Source organism: Sapajus apella, unplaced genomic scaffold, assembly GCF_009761245.1.
Source record: "Sapajus apella isolate SASKATOON/1434 unplaced genomic scaffold, GSC_monkey_1.0 scaffold18, whole genome shotgun sequence".
NCBI lineage: Eukaryota > Metazoa > Chordata > Mammalia > Primates > Cebidae > Sapajus > Sapajus apella.
Window position 1 is genome coordinate 19,835,418 of NW_022436958.1, and position 11,962 is coordinate 19,847,379.

The following is an 11,962-nucleotide window of genomic DNA, read 5'->3' on the forward strand; positions in this document are numbered from 1 at the left end:
GATAAATGAGAGAAATCTGTTTAATTAAAGCTTCTTTCCATTAGCAACCTGCTCTTAGTTCTGATAGTACTATGATTACCAAAATACATAGCATATTTTAGACTACATTAAGCCCATGTTGTAAACCTTTCTTTGCATAATTTCTTGTCAAACATCTGCCTGAGGAATTATGCTAGAGCAAAGTTACATTAGAGAATAGAAATGCACTGGTGCCACATTTCTAAATGACACCGTTTTAAAAGATGCCCTTTAATTTTATTTTGTCCATCATTAATTTTTATAGCATGTCCCTTCCAAGGGGTAAAAGTTTTCAATATTATCTCTTTTAGCCTTATGACACCACTCATCAGTAGGATGCTCTCACTTCTTTGAAATAATAAAATATGTTTAATTCAACTTTGCGTCATGCACTGAATCAAGAGAGTGCTTTGCACAGAATCAAAAATAAACATACTTTTAAAACAACTATCATCAAGGAACATCTGCATTAATGTGGGTTCTCCAAGAGGCTGACACAAAGATGTAAGTATTTTATTGGGAGAATTGCTTGTGACAGAACATGAAGAGGGAGCCTTATGATCACAATGTAAGTCTCTAGTCTACAAGTAAAAGAGAAGGAAGGTAGGGTGAAAGTGTCCTAGACTGCCATGAAGCATAAGGAAGTTCAATAAGGCTGTCAAGATGTTTTTGAGCCAAAGTGACCATGCTGAGAGGCTGTGTTCTAGGAATGAATCTGCCCTAGTATCCCTCTTGCACCTAGTCATTCATTGGCTGGGAGCAGCCTACGCGCAGCCTCATTGCCTATGCACTGGTAAATTTTAGATATCAGAAGCCAGTGTTCTTGGTCACTCATGCTCCCTGTAGCTGGAGGTCTGCAGGTTGATTTCTCGTGGCCACTGCTATGGTCTGAATGTGTGTCCCCAAGACATTCATATGTTGAAATCCTAACTCACAAGGTAATAATATTAAGAGGTGGGACCTTTTGGAAGGTGATTAGCTCAGAAGGGCAGAAACCTTATAAATGGAATTAGTGCCCTAATAAAAGATGTCTCAGACTACTGTCTCCTCTTCTACAGTGAAAAGGCAGTAGTCTTTGAAACAGAAAGCAGGCTATCACCAGGACACAGAATCTGCCAGTGCTTTGATTTGGGACTTCCCAGCCTCTGAAACTATGAGAAATAAATTTCTGTTGTTTATAAGTCAGTCAGCATATGGCATTTTGTTACCATATCCCAAACTACCTAAAACAGTTGCTATAGCACCTATCATATGGCAGACCTTGTCACACATGTCCTTCTTCATTACAGCAAGTCTGTAAGGTAGTATAATCATTCCATTTCACATAAAGAAACATATTTAGTGAAGTTCACTAACTTTTCCAACTGAAATCCTGTGTGAAATAGAACCAGAATTCAATTTCATGTCTATATGGATCCAAAGCTTATTTATTGAATTAATTAATTAATGCACAAATAAATTAAGAGGAGTTCCTTGGATATACAGGAGACTTAAAAAGACAAGTAAATTTACAATTTTAAAGCTGATGGGCCAGGTGCAGTGGCTCACACCTATTATCCCAGCACTTCGAGAAGCCAAGGTAGGTGGATCACCTGAGACCAGGAGTTCGAGATCAGCCTGGCCAACATGGAGAAACCCCCATCTAATACAAAACTAACCAGGCATGGTGACACAAGCCTGTAGTCCCAGCTACTCAGGAGGCTGAGGCATGAGAATCTCTTAAACCCGGAAGGCAGAGGTTGTAGTGAGCCTAGGCCTGGCCACTGCATTTCAGCCTGAGATTCATTCTCAAAAAAAACAGAGTGAGACTCAGTCTCAAAAAAAAATAGAAAGTAAACTAATAAAGCTGATGCACAGAGAAGTAAACCATAAAGTCATTCAGCTAGTAGATAATAAAAATGTATTTTAAAAACAGATGTCCCATCTGATTTTTCTCTCTACTAAATTACAGTGTTTTTTGTAGTTTGAATTTTTAGTGTATCAATATAGATATATTTTATAAGGGAAAGTGGAAGTCTGCTTCACAAAAAGTTCAACTTTGTTCATGGTTTCAGTCCTACTTATAAAACTGAATAATTAAAATTATATGCAAATTCACCTGTGTACATCAAGAGAGGAAGAGTTCCTTATAATATGACCTGTATTTGTTCAGCTCCATGGAAACCATTTCAATGCATTATCCACACATGATTTACATAAATCTGTGGGGGGGAAGGTAAGAGATGTGAAGTGGCACAATCTGAAAGGAAACAATAGGGCATCATTCATGTCTAAGAACTTACAGGGAACCCAGGGGTGTTTCCTGAGCCTGTGCAGGTATACAACACAGCCAACTGTAATTATGCATCTGTCTCTAATAGCATAAGACATAGTGAAAAGGCAAATCCACACTTCCTCATTCCAAAACAGGCATCTGGACAATTCAGGTCCTCTTTAAGTTGCTGAATCTTATTTACTCTAAAAAAAGCTGTATCCAACTGCAAAATATAACAATAACAGTAATACATTTATACACACATACACACACACACACACACACACACACACACACACACACACAGAAAAGCACGACACTTAAGTTTTACTTATTCCACAAAAAAAAAACAGAAGAGGAAGAAATAGCCCAAATAACTCAGGCCCCACCTCTATTGCTGCTTAAAATACTGCAAGTAATTGAAGGAAAATCAGAGAATATTGCTTGAATTACATAGTTATTTGCTTCAATTGCTCCCTTCCATATGTCTTAGATATCTGGCCATCCTGCAAGTATAATAGATTGCCAACCATGCACTCATGAAGAAAAAACCACCCCCTTGCTCTCACATATTTGAAAATCCCATAAATACCGATTGCATAACATCTTCTTTTTAAAAAGTGGTTCTTTGAAAGTACTTTTTTATGGAGTTTACTGTTTTGAAGCATGAATGATTTCTCTGCCTGTTTCTGAACAAGGAAAATGGTTCTTCCCATGAAATACAAAGAACACGTATACCTGACCTTGAGAATGTTTGTTCTGTGTGTGTATTCCACTTGAAGTAAAATGGTCCTGGATTTGGACACCAGTGAGTTGAGAAACACAGGTACACCGTGCCCTTAGAGTAAAGCTGATTTAGCTCTGACACTTCCCTATTTGCCAAGCCAAAGCTGTTGCACAAATCACACAGTTTGTAAAAGAGAAGGGGGAAAAACTGCTTCATCCAGTTTTTCTGCCTAAGGGCTGAATCAGATACACCTCAGCTTCAATTCTAAACCTCTCCCAGGAAGTGAACTCCTAACCGTGACATCGGCAGCCTTGTCTAGGACAAGTACATTTTCAAGAACTGACAGCTTGAGGCAAATATTCCAACACAACACATTTACCAAAAAGTGTAGTGAATTAAATCCTTCATGTAATTTGATTTAGAAAGGGATTCCTTTCCAGGTTATATTTCTAGTTTCACCTGGTTAGGAAATTTGGTGGGTAAGAGGATACAAAAGCTGTTGAAGTAATGATTGCCTTTCTAGTTGACTTCTATGCCACTTGGCTTTTGAATTAAAAAGTGCAATGAAGGCTGCCTCTAGAAACATTTTTTAGTATTTGGATTAGTCAGTTTCTAGATGCCAGTAGGACACCTACCAAAACCATAATTCATTCCAACTAGTGGGAAAATTATCTGATTATAAAACAAGTATCATTTATTACTTTTATCATTGTTAATTCTCCTGGAAAGAGAATGATCATATCAGCTTCAGTTTTTATTTTAAATAAAGACAACCATCCTAACTAGAGCCAAGATATTTTGTTTTTATATGTAAAAAGGAAAGGCATTTACATAGTATAGCAATAAAATGGAATTGTGGTTGAGGGCAACAACAACAACAAAAAAAAACCTTAATCTAGGCTGATAAACACTGAAGATCTATATTAAACTCATATCAATTCCATAAGAAATTGTATACCCAATGATTTTATAAAGTATTTCAAAGCAAAAATATGACAACCAGAAGGAGAGCAAATACTGCTAGTCAACTCAAATTTTGTTTTCCTAATTTTTGATGGGTTATTCTCCTAAGAACACTCAGGAGATATTATACTCTCCTACTGCAGCAAGAAAGGATGACATCAATGGCAAGCTAAGCATTTTCGGTTATACCAAGTATATAGGGAAAGTCCATTGAAAATTTTAGTGTGAAGCCATAATTTTAGAAATCTAACTTGGCAATGGTGTGAAAATTAAATTGGGAGGGAAAGAAGACAGAAAGATCATTTGGAAAATTAGTAAAATAGGAGAAATTTAATTAAGAATGGACCAAAAAAGGTAAAAAAGGTGATTTAAGAGGGGTATGAAGGTAAGCTTTTGAAAAGTTAGCAAGTGATTGAATACAGAAACTGAGGGAGTCAGGAACATGAGGAGGTTTAGGGAAATGTGGAAGAAGTTGTATTTTTGTTTGGAGCATGGTGCATTTAGAGCTTTGCAACAGAAAATCACCAGTGTAGAATAGAATCTCCAATAAGATACGAAGTGTGGCAATAATGTCATCACTAGCCATCCATTTAGGATTAAGAGTTGAGTGTGCCTGATATTGCCAACATGGAAAAATAGGCTGATGATAATCAGGGACTGAGATTTGGAAAATACCTACATTTGGAAAATTAGAAGAGGAAAAAGAATTAAAAAATGAAACAGAATGATTGACAAGTGTATGAAAAACGTAAGATGATACCATCTAAAATTTCTTTTGCAAAAAACTAAGAAATTTTTGAAAGATGAAATATCGGAGACTAATAATGTAAAGAAGGAATAAGAAACAAGGCTATGTAACTTGTAAAAGTTTGCTTACAGGATTTGGAGTATTCACTCACATCCTATCCTGCAGGCTGGAAGAAGACCATTGAAAACAGAAGTTAAAATTACCAGGGTCCTGGCAGATGCACTAAATAATACATGGAAGACACAATAGAAAGGATAGGGGACATTTTTTCCTCGAAATGAAGAATGAGGAAACAAAAACAGGAGAGATTATAATGGTGTAAAATTGAGGGAGCTTGAGATAGAATGTCTAAGGCAATCTGCAAAGGAAATGACGAGGTGGCAAGCACAGAACAGAGGACTGTGTTTTGAAATAAGTGAGAAGGGGATGGAACATGCACTTTGGAAAATAGGATACTATAAACAAGTCACTGTAAGTGAGTACTTTCATGTCACTATGTATTCCCACCATTAGCATAGTATTTTTCGTCCATGAATTTTCCTCCTTCACTCAAGATCCTAGTTGCTTTCAAAGCCATTGGATGATTAATATCCTTGGTAAATAACTAACCCACTGAAATTTATACTCTGCAACTATGGTCTAACTTGTGACTGTTCTTTTTCTACAAATTAAGAGACTAAAGAGTTTGACCAATTACTACATTTTCAAGTAAACTAAAGAAAAAAATAATAAAAAATACTGAAGTCCTCATTTCTTGCTTTGAACATGCCACTAGATTCTCAGGAAGATTAGTGCTGACTCCTTAGAGAAAAAGTGCCTCAGCAAATTACATTTGGCCCCTTCAAATTGCTCCTACCATGTCAAAGTCTATCATAGTACAATATATACCATTGTTTTCTTGTCCTAAGTTGTCACATCCTGTTGCTCTGCCTGAATCTGCAAGTGCCAAGTTACGCCCTAAAAAGAGATGTTTTCCAATGGTGGTTCAATGGCACAGTTTCTTAATAAGAATCTTAGTTCCAGATGAAAGAACAGATCTGGGAAGTAGGCTTCTGGATCAAGCATTGCCAAAAAGAACACACAAAGTCAAAAGTGTTTTAAACAATGACACATATACATCTCCAACATTCTTTTCCTCATCCCTTTTTTTGTTCCTCCATTAAATATACTGGCACTTTAAATTCCTTTTAATGTCTTCATGTGTTTACTTCTACAGGGTGATCTTACTGTTTGTTTTCAGTTTTCTCTGGGTGCATTGCTCATAGGAAAACATAAGCTTCATAGACGTAGGGGCTAGGCTGTGCATGATGATATATATTCATCTTAGTATTGTGTCTGGTACAGAGGTAGACTTAGCAGTATTTACTGAATGAGCTAGGCATAGTGGATCACACCTGTAATCCCTGGACTTTGGGAGGCCAAGGCAGGAGGATTGCTTGAATTCAGGAACTTGAAAGCAGCCTGGACAACATAACGAGGCCTCATCTCTACTGAAAAAAAAAAAAAAGTTAGCTGGGTGTGGTGGTGTGCACCTGTAGTCCCAGCTACTCATGAGGTAACATAGGAGGATCGCTTGAGCCCAGAAGATTGAGGCTGCAGTGAGCCATGATCACACCACTACTCTCTAGCCTGGGTGACAGAGAAAGACCCTGTTGAAAAAATAAAATTACTAAATGAATAACTGAATTCCAGAAAAGGAGATCTGAATATAGGAAAACTGTCTATGAGATCAGTCTGGCATAAGCTGTTCCCAGCATATTAGCCAAAATTGATCAAGGGTTCATCTTCGAAACAGCCACAAACTACAGTTAAATGAGTCATTCTAGAATTTTTGCTTAAAGTAACTTTATACTCAGTAGGTTATAATCTGTAGAACCTACTTCCTTGTTTTTGAAAACTCCAATATCATTAAGTAATGAGACCATCTGGTTCTTGTCATTATGAAAACATTGATACACTGATTCTTCTATTTTGAGGTGAAATTATAAACTTGAACAACACCAACAGTTACTGACTCTTTCAAGTTAGGAGGCAACTCTTAAAAGAATGTTAATAGTTCATGGCATCCTTTTCTGGCTCTAAACAAGGACTTTCATCTGTGAAATAAAGGGAAGAAATAATATATATTTCACTTTCAGAAGACCTTTAAATGGCAATTAAGAGACACACCTATGATTGGTGATTGATAGCAGGTGCAACGTGCAGTTAACTGTGGGATAAAATAAACACCTCAACCAGCACTATGCACACAAGAGACCTCAGTGAATGGAGTGGTGTGTTTAGACAATGATTGCTGGAGAACAGTGTACCCATAGTTAGCTCATTCCTGGAAAGGATATGCTATCAACCAGTTTTAGATTAGGAAAAATAAATTTCATTGTTGTTTCTTGCTAGCCTGGAGTTCTACCTTCATTTAACTTAGTGAGTTGTGTGCTTTCTCTGGATCTACACTTCTATACCAAAAGGAGAGAATGGAATGTGTAAGTTTATTGAAAGAACACAACTAGGCACAGGACATTTGAATAATCTTCAGTGGCCCAGAGTCAAACAGAAGCTAAACTGCAAACACTTAGCGTGTCGTTTAAGGTCTCCTACAGTCAATATCCAATGTATCATGGCTGAATTACCTTCAAAAACTTTCACCGTGGTTGAACCCCTTTCTGTACTGTCTTCCAAGCACACTGTGCAATGTCTTTTGTTCAAGCTGTTCTAAAACTAGAAAGGCTACTTTTCTCTACTTCACCTTTTTGAGAATCCACAGTCTTCTAAAGTGAACTCAACTCCTACCACCCCACACCAATAGAATTGTCTCTACCATAGCTTGAAGCTTTGCCTCTTCCTCCTCTGAAATCCTATGACAACTAAGCATATCTATCTTTGTCACGTCTTGCATTTTTATCTTAAAGACTGTCATCTTAAGTAGTAAACTAAAACGACTACTTTACTTAGCTTTTCGTAGTGTATATTTTGTCTTTCAATTTATTTTGTGAGAGAGCAAGTTCCACATGCTACCAGTTTCTATGCAGCATGTAAACATATATGTAGAGAGAGAAAGAGAGTCTGCACTCAGTAAGTACCTAGAACATTCATTGAAATTAAAACATTGAAAATAAGATTATGCCTTTAATTCCAGCAGTCTGGGAGGCCGGGGCAGGTGGATCACGAGGTCAGGAGATCGAAACCATCCTGGCCAACATGGTGAAACCCTATCTCTACTGAAAATACAAAACTTAACTGCGCGTGGTGGTGCATGCCTGTCATCCCAGCTACTCAGGAGGCTGAGGCAGGAAGAAATGCTTGAACCAGGGAGGCAGAGGTTGCAGTGAGCCAAGATCACGCCACTGCACTTCAGCCTGGAGACAGAGCAAGACTCCGTCTCAAAAAAAAAAAAAAAAAAAGGAAAATAAGAATACTTCTAAAAGGCTTTTCTTAGGCTAAAGTAGTTTAAGAATAATACAGTTTGAAAGAATGTGTTTTAAACCAATTTAACCCCAAATAAGGACTGTGAGTACTATTACTATTGCTACCGCTTAATTATATTCACATGTTACTGATATACTACTTTCATTGATGTAAATTATACGTCAAAGGGGCATGTTCTGGCCTTAAGTAGATAATCTGGTGTGGTTCCCATTGTGTTTGTTTAACCAACTTGGTGCAATGCCCAGTAGAACGACGAGGATAATGTGGAGCCTTAACACTTTGTTAGTGGATGCCAATGCACTTATAACCTGAGTTAAGCTTTGCTCCCAAGTGCTTCCTCACCTGCAAAAGTGGAACTGAGTTCTCTCCCTAGCTCCAATGTTGTTTTAAGCTAAAGAGCTAAAGTCACTTTTAAACACTAAAGTTTTCTCACACTTTAAGTGAGCCATATAGTTTCCTGAACCATGGTCCTTAAAGGCAAAGATTTTCTGAAAGATATTAAAATTAAATTGAAAGATTGCATCCAGGTCTCATCCTAGTGACCCACACTTAATTCTCAGTTTCATGTGAGACCCTCAAATAATATGGTACTTGGTTTTCCAATATTCCCAGAAAAAAATCTAAAACAGGCATTGAGAAAAATATGGTACTATACTAACCCCATCGTTTAATATTTATATTTTTCAATTTCTTCACAGATCTAACATTGTAAATCCATGATTTACAATCGGGAACTTTTCCCTAATATGAGGGAAAAGTTCCCTGAGTATGACACTGAATAAGTACATCCAATTCACAATGAATATAACTTACATTAGGATGCATAGTCAGTTTTTTTTAACATAAGTTTGCCATCTTTTATTACTGATGATCAGAGTTTGTCTGTGTATGAGTCTAGAAGCCCTCACTGATTGTGACTGTACAAACTTAAATCACATCATCTTCTCTCAAGAACACAGATGTGTCGAGGGTAGAAAAATATTATATTAATAACACAGCAGTCCCTCTGCCTTACCCCACCCCCTCAATAGGCAGTCTAGTGAACGTGACTCTTCAAACTGAACTAGAATAGTCAGACACAACTGGCAACTTCAAAATAAGGGGAACTTGAGGATTAGTACATGTCCGGTTATTGCTCAATTGTATCACAGAAGAAAGCAAATTTGCATGTTTCCAAAGTAAACTATGAGAGCCACTTAGGCCCTCCCGCTCTGTTCCACACACAGGCTGATGATGTGGAGAGATGGCAGTGCACCTGGCCACATGGAGATGGAAAGAGGCCAGCTTTAACCCTTTCAGGAGCATATGAATGAGCCCAAGGCCATTGATCTAATTAAGACCAGACAAGAATTGTCTCATGTAGCAAGAACACATGAAGCTACACTGCACATTTCTATTATGTATAAATTGTTCTTATATTTAATCCCAAACTACATTAAATCTCTCATAAGAAAAATACATATTAATTTAAACAAGGTATTTTAAAGGCTGAAAAATTAAATGAAGGCAGAGTTGGGTGAATCAAGAGAGTTACAACTCATCTTTGGTAACAGAGAAGCAGAGGCCTGGAAGTCACCTGTTAGTGTAGAGATTGAGACCCTCCAGGATCACATGTGTAGAGATAGAATAAAAAGATCAAAACAAATCTAAGATTCCAGATATCTCACGCCAAGTCTATAAATAGGGAAGTTATTGCCTGGTGATTAAGAAGCTCCCTTTTAAACATTATACACTTTCTCCTAAAGCCACAGAAACTTCCGGCTCCCATTTGCAGCAGAATATGTGTATTTCCTAAAGAATTGTCTCTTAAATGTTTTGGAGTCATGATCCCCTTGAAAATCTGATAAAGCATGAAAAGCTCACATCAGAATAATTTTTGAATTTCCATATCCACTAAACTTGCATATATTTACAGTGATCCAGAAACTGTCCAAAATTCCATATGTGGACATGTAGGTCCATAAAAAACAGATTAAGGACCAGTGCCTTGAAGGGTGATGGAGGTGAAAAATGAAAGGCCAAAACAGAACTACTACTGATCATGAACAAAATAAATTATTCTCTTGAAAGGGACTGAAGTATCGAAAGCCCCTTAAGTTTTCTCCATTTCCCATTTTCCTTCTTAATCTTCCTCATTTCTTCAAGTGATAGTGGAAGACTCAGATGCCAAACTTTCCAGAAACCACCTACACTGACTGCACCATTCATCTGCTAGAGGCGGTCACTATGCAGCTAATTGTTCACTTACAATAAAGCATACCTCTATTCTTTTCCTTAACCATGCCCAGAAGAATTACTTTAAAATGCATTTTCCACACTATAAAGTGTGTCCTAACAAAACACAATAAACTCAACAGCAATGTGATTACTGTACTTGTAAAACAGTTGGTGTTTTAGCAATATGCCCTTAAAAAAGTATGCTTGGAAAAATGGATTCTGTTTCAACAGTTAAAAGGACATAATTATTTTTCTGCCGCATAACAATTTTTAAATGTTAATGAGTTAAAATACAGTACCAAAACAGCTCCCATGCAATAATACAGCATATCATTTGGCTGCCTGGTTCGTCTTCCTTTGTTTTTCTTTCTATGGTCAGATAATATGCGGTAATATGGGAAGACCACAGGTATCAGGTAACCATAGCATGACAATCACATGGGACAGCTTGCTCTTCTGTAAACTTTCTCCAAATTTATATAACTAGGTTTTCTCAACCTCAGCTTATGGATATTTCGGACCCGACGAGTCTGTTGTGGGAGCTGCACTGTTCAATGTTGAATAATTAACAGCATCCCTGGCTTCTACTCACTAGAGAATAGCAGCACCCCACCTCCACCCCGCAGCCATAGCAATCAAAAATTCTCCAAACATTGGCAAATGTCCTCGGGGGAGCAAAATTTTCCCCAGTTGAGCATCACTGGTGTAAACCATAGTTACAGGAAAGGCATCATTGGTAAGGCAGCATGCATTGTATCACTGTGTCTAAATAATCTATCCACTAGATGGGGGGTGGGGGGTTAATTTTTTCAATTATATTGATCTAATATTGTGAGCAGTGCCATCAGCAAGACTTCTGTCAAAAGAGTTATCAAATTCATCAAGAAAAAATAATTTATTTGCAACCTCAATGATTTAATACAGCTAATAAAGGAAACGTTAAAATCTCATGAACTGCTTCCATTCATTTAATTAACAAGAAGAGCCCAGACTATGCCAGGTACTGTGACAGAAGCTGATTCCAGATTTAAAATGATAGACACATTCCTGCCTTCAGAGATTCAATGCCAATACAAAAGTCAAGTAGGGAAATAGGCAATTATGGTATATATAGCAAGTATTATCATGGGGAAAGTAGCTGGGAAACCTTAACTAGACTTACGGGATTTCAAGAGATTCCTAGGAAACATTATATGCAAGCTGAGACCTAAAACATGAACAGAAATGAGATGAAGGAAAGAGCATGAGAATATGACTAAGAAACTGGAACAGTATGAGAGGTGGCCCAGAGAGGTGATAAAGAGCATTCCAGGAAATATAAACATTATTATATGGATAGAGTGTAGCAAATGAGGGAGATTTTTAAAGAAGTAAGAGAGAGAGGAAAGCAGGGGGCAAATCAGGAAGGAAATCACGTTAAGGGGCCTGAGGTTTATTGCAAGGAAAAGGGAACTCAATAAAAAATTTCAAGTGGGAAAGTAGAATTATTAGATTTTTTTCAGGGAGATCACTCTAGCTATAGTGGGTGTATTAATCAGGGTTCCCCAGAAAAATAGAGCCAATTGTGTGTGTGTGTGTGTGTGTGTGTGTGTGTGTGTGTGTGTGTGTGTGT

At 37.4% G+C, this 11,962-nt stretch overlaps 1 long non-coding RNA gene across 1 annotated transcript in view; it reads left to right on the top strand.

The window, feature by feature from the left end:
• The first annotated feature begins 1,095 nt into the window (after positions 1 to 1,095).
• Positions 1,096 to 11,962, top strand: part of LOC116556946 — a 12,046-nt gene continuing 1,179 nt past the window's right edge. The window contains exons 1-2 of the long non-coding RNA XR_004271274.1: positions 1,096 to 1,199; positions 4,812 to 4,816. This is a non-coding gene — a long non-coding RNA (uncharacterized LOC116556946). The remainder of the gene's footprint in view (positions 1,200 to 4,811; positions 4,817 to 11,962) is intronic.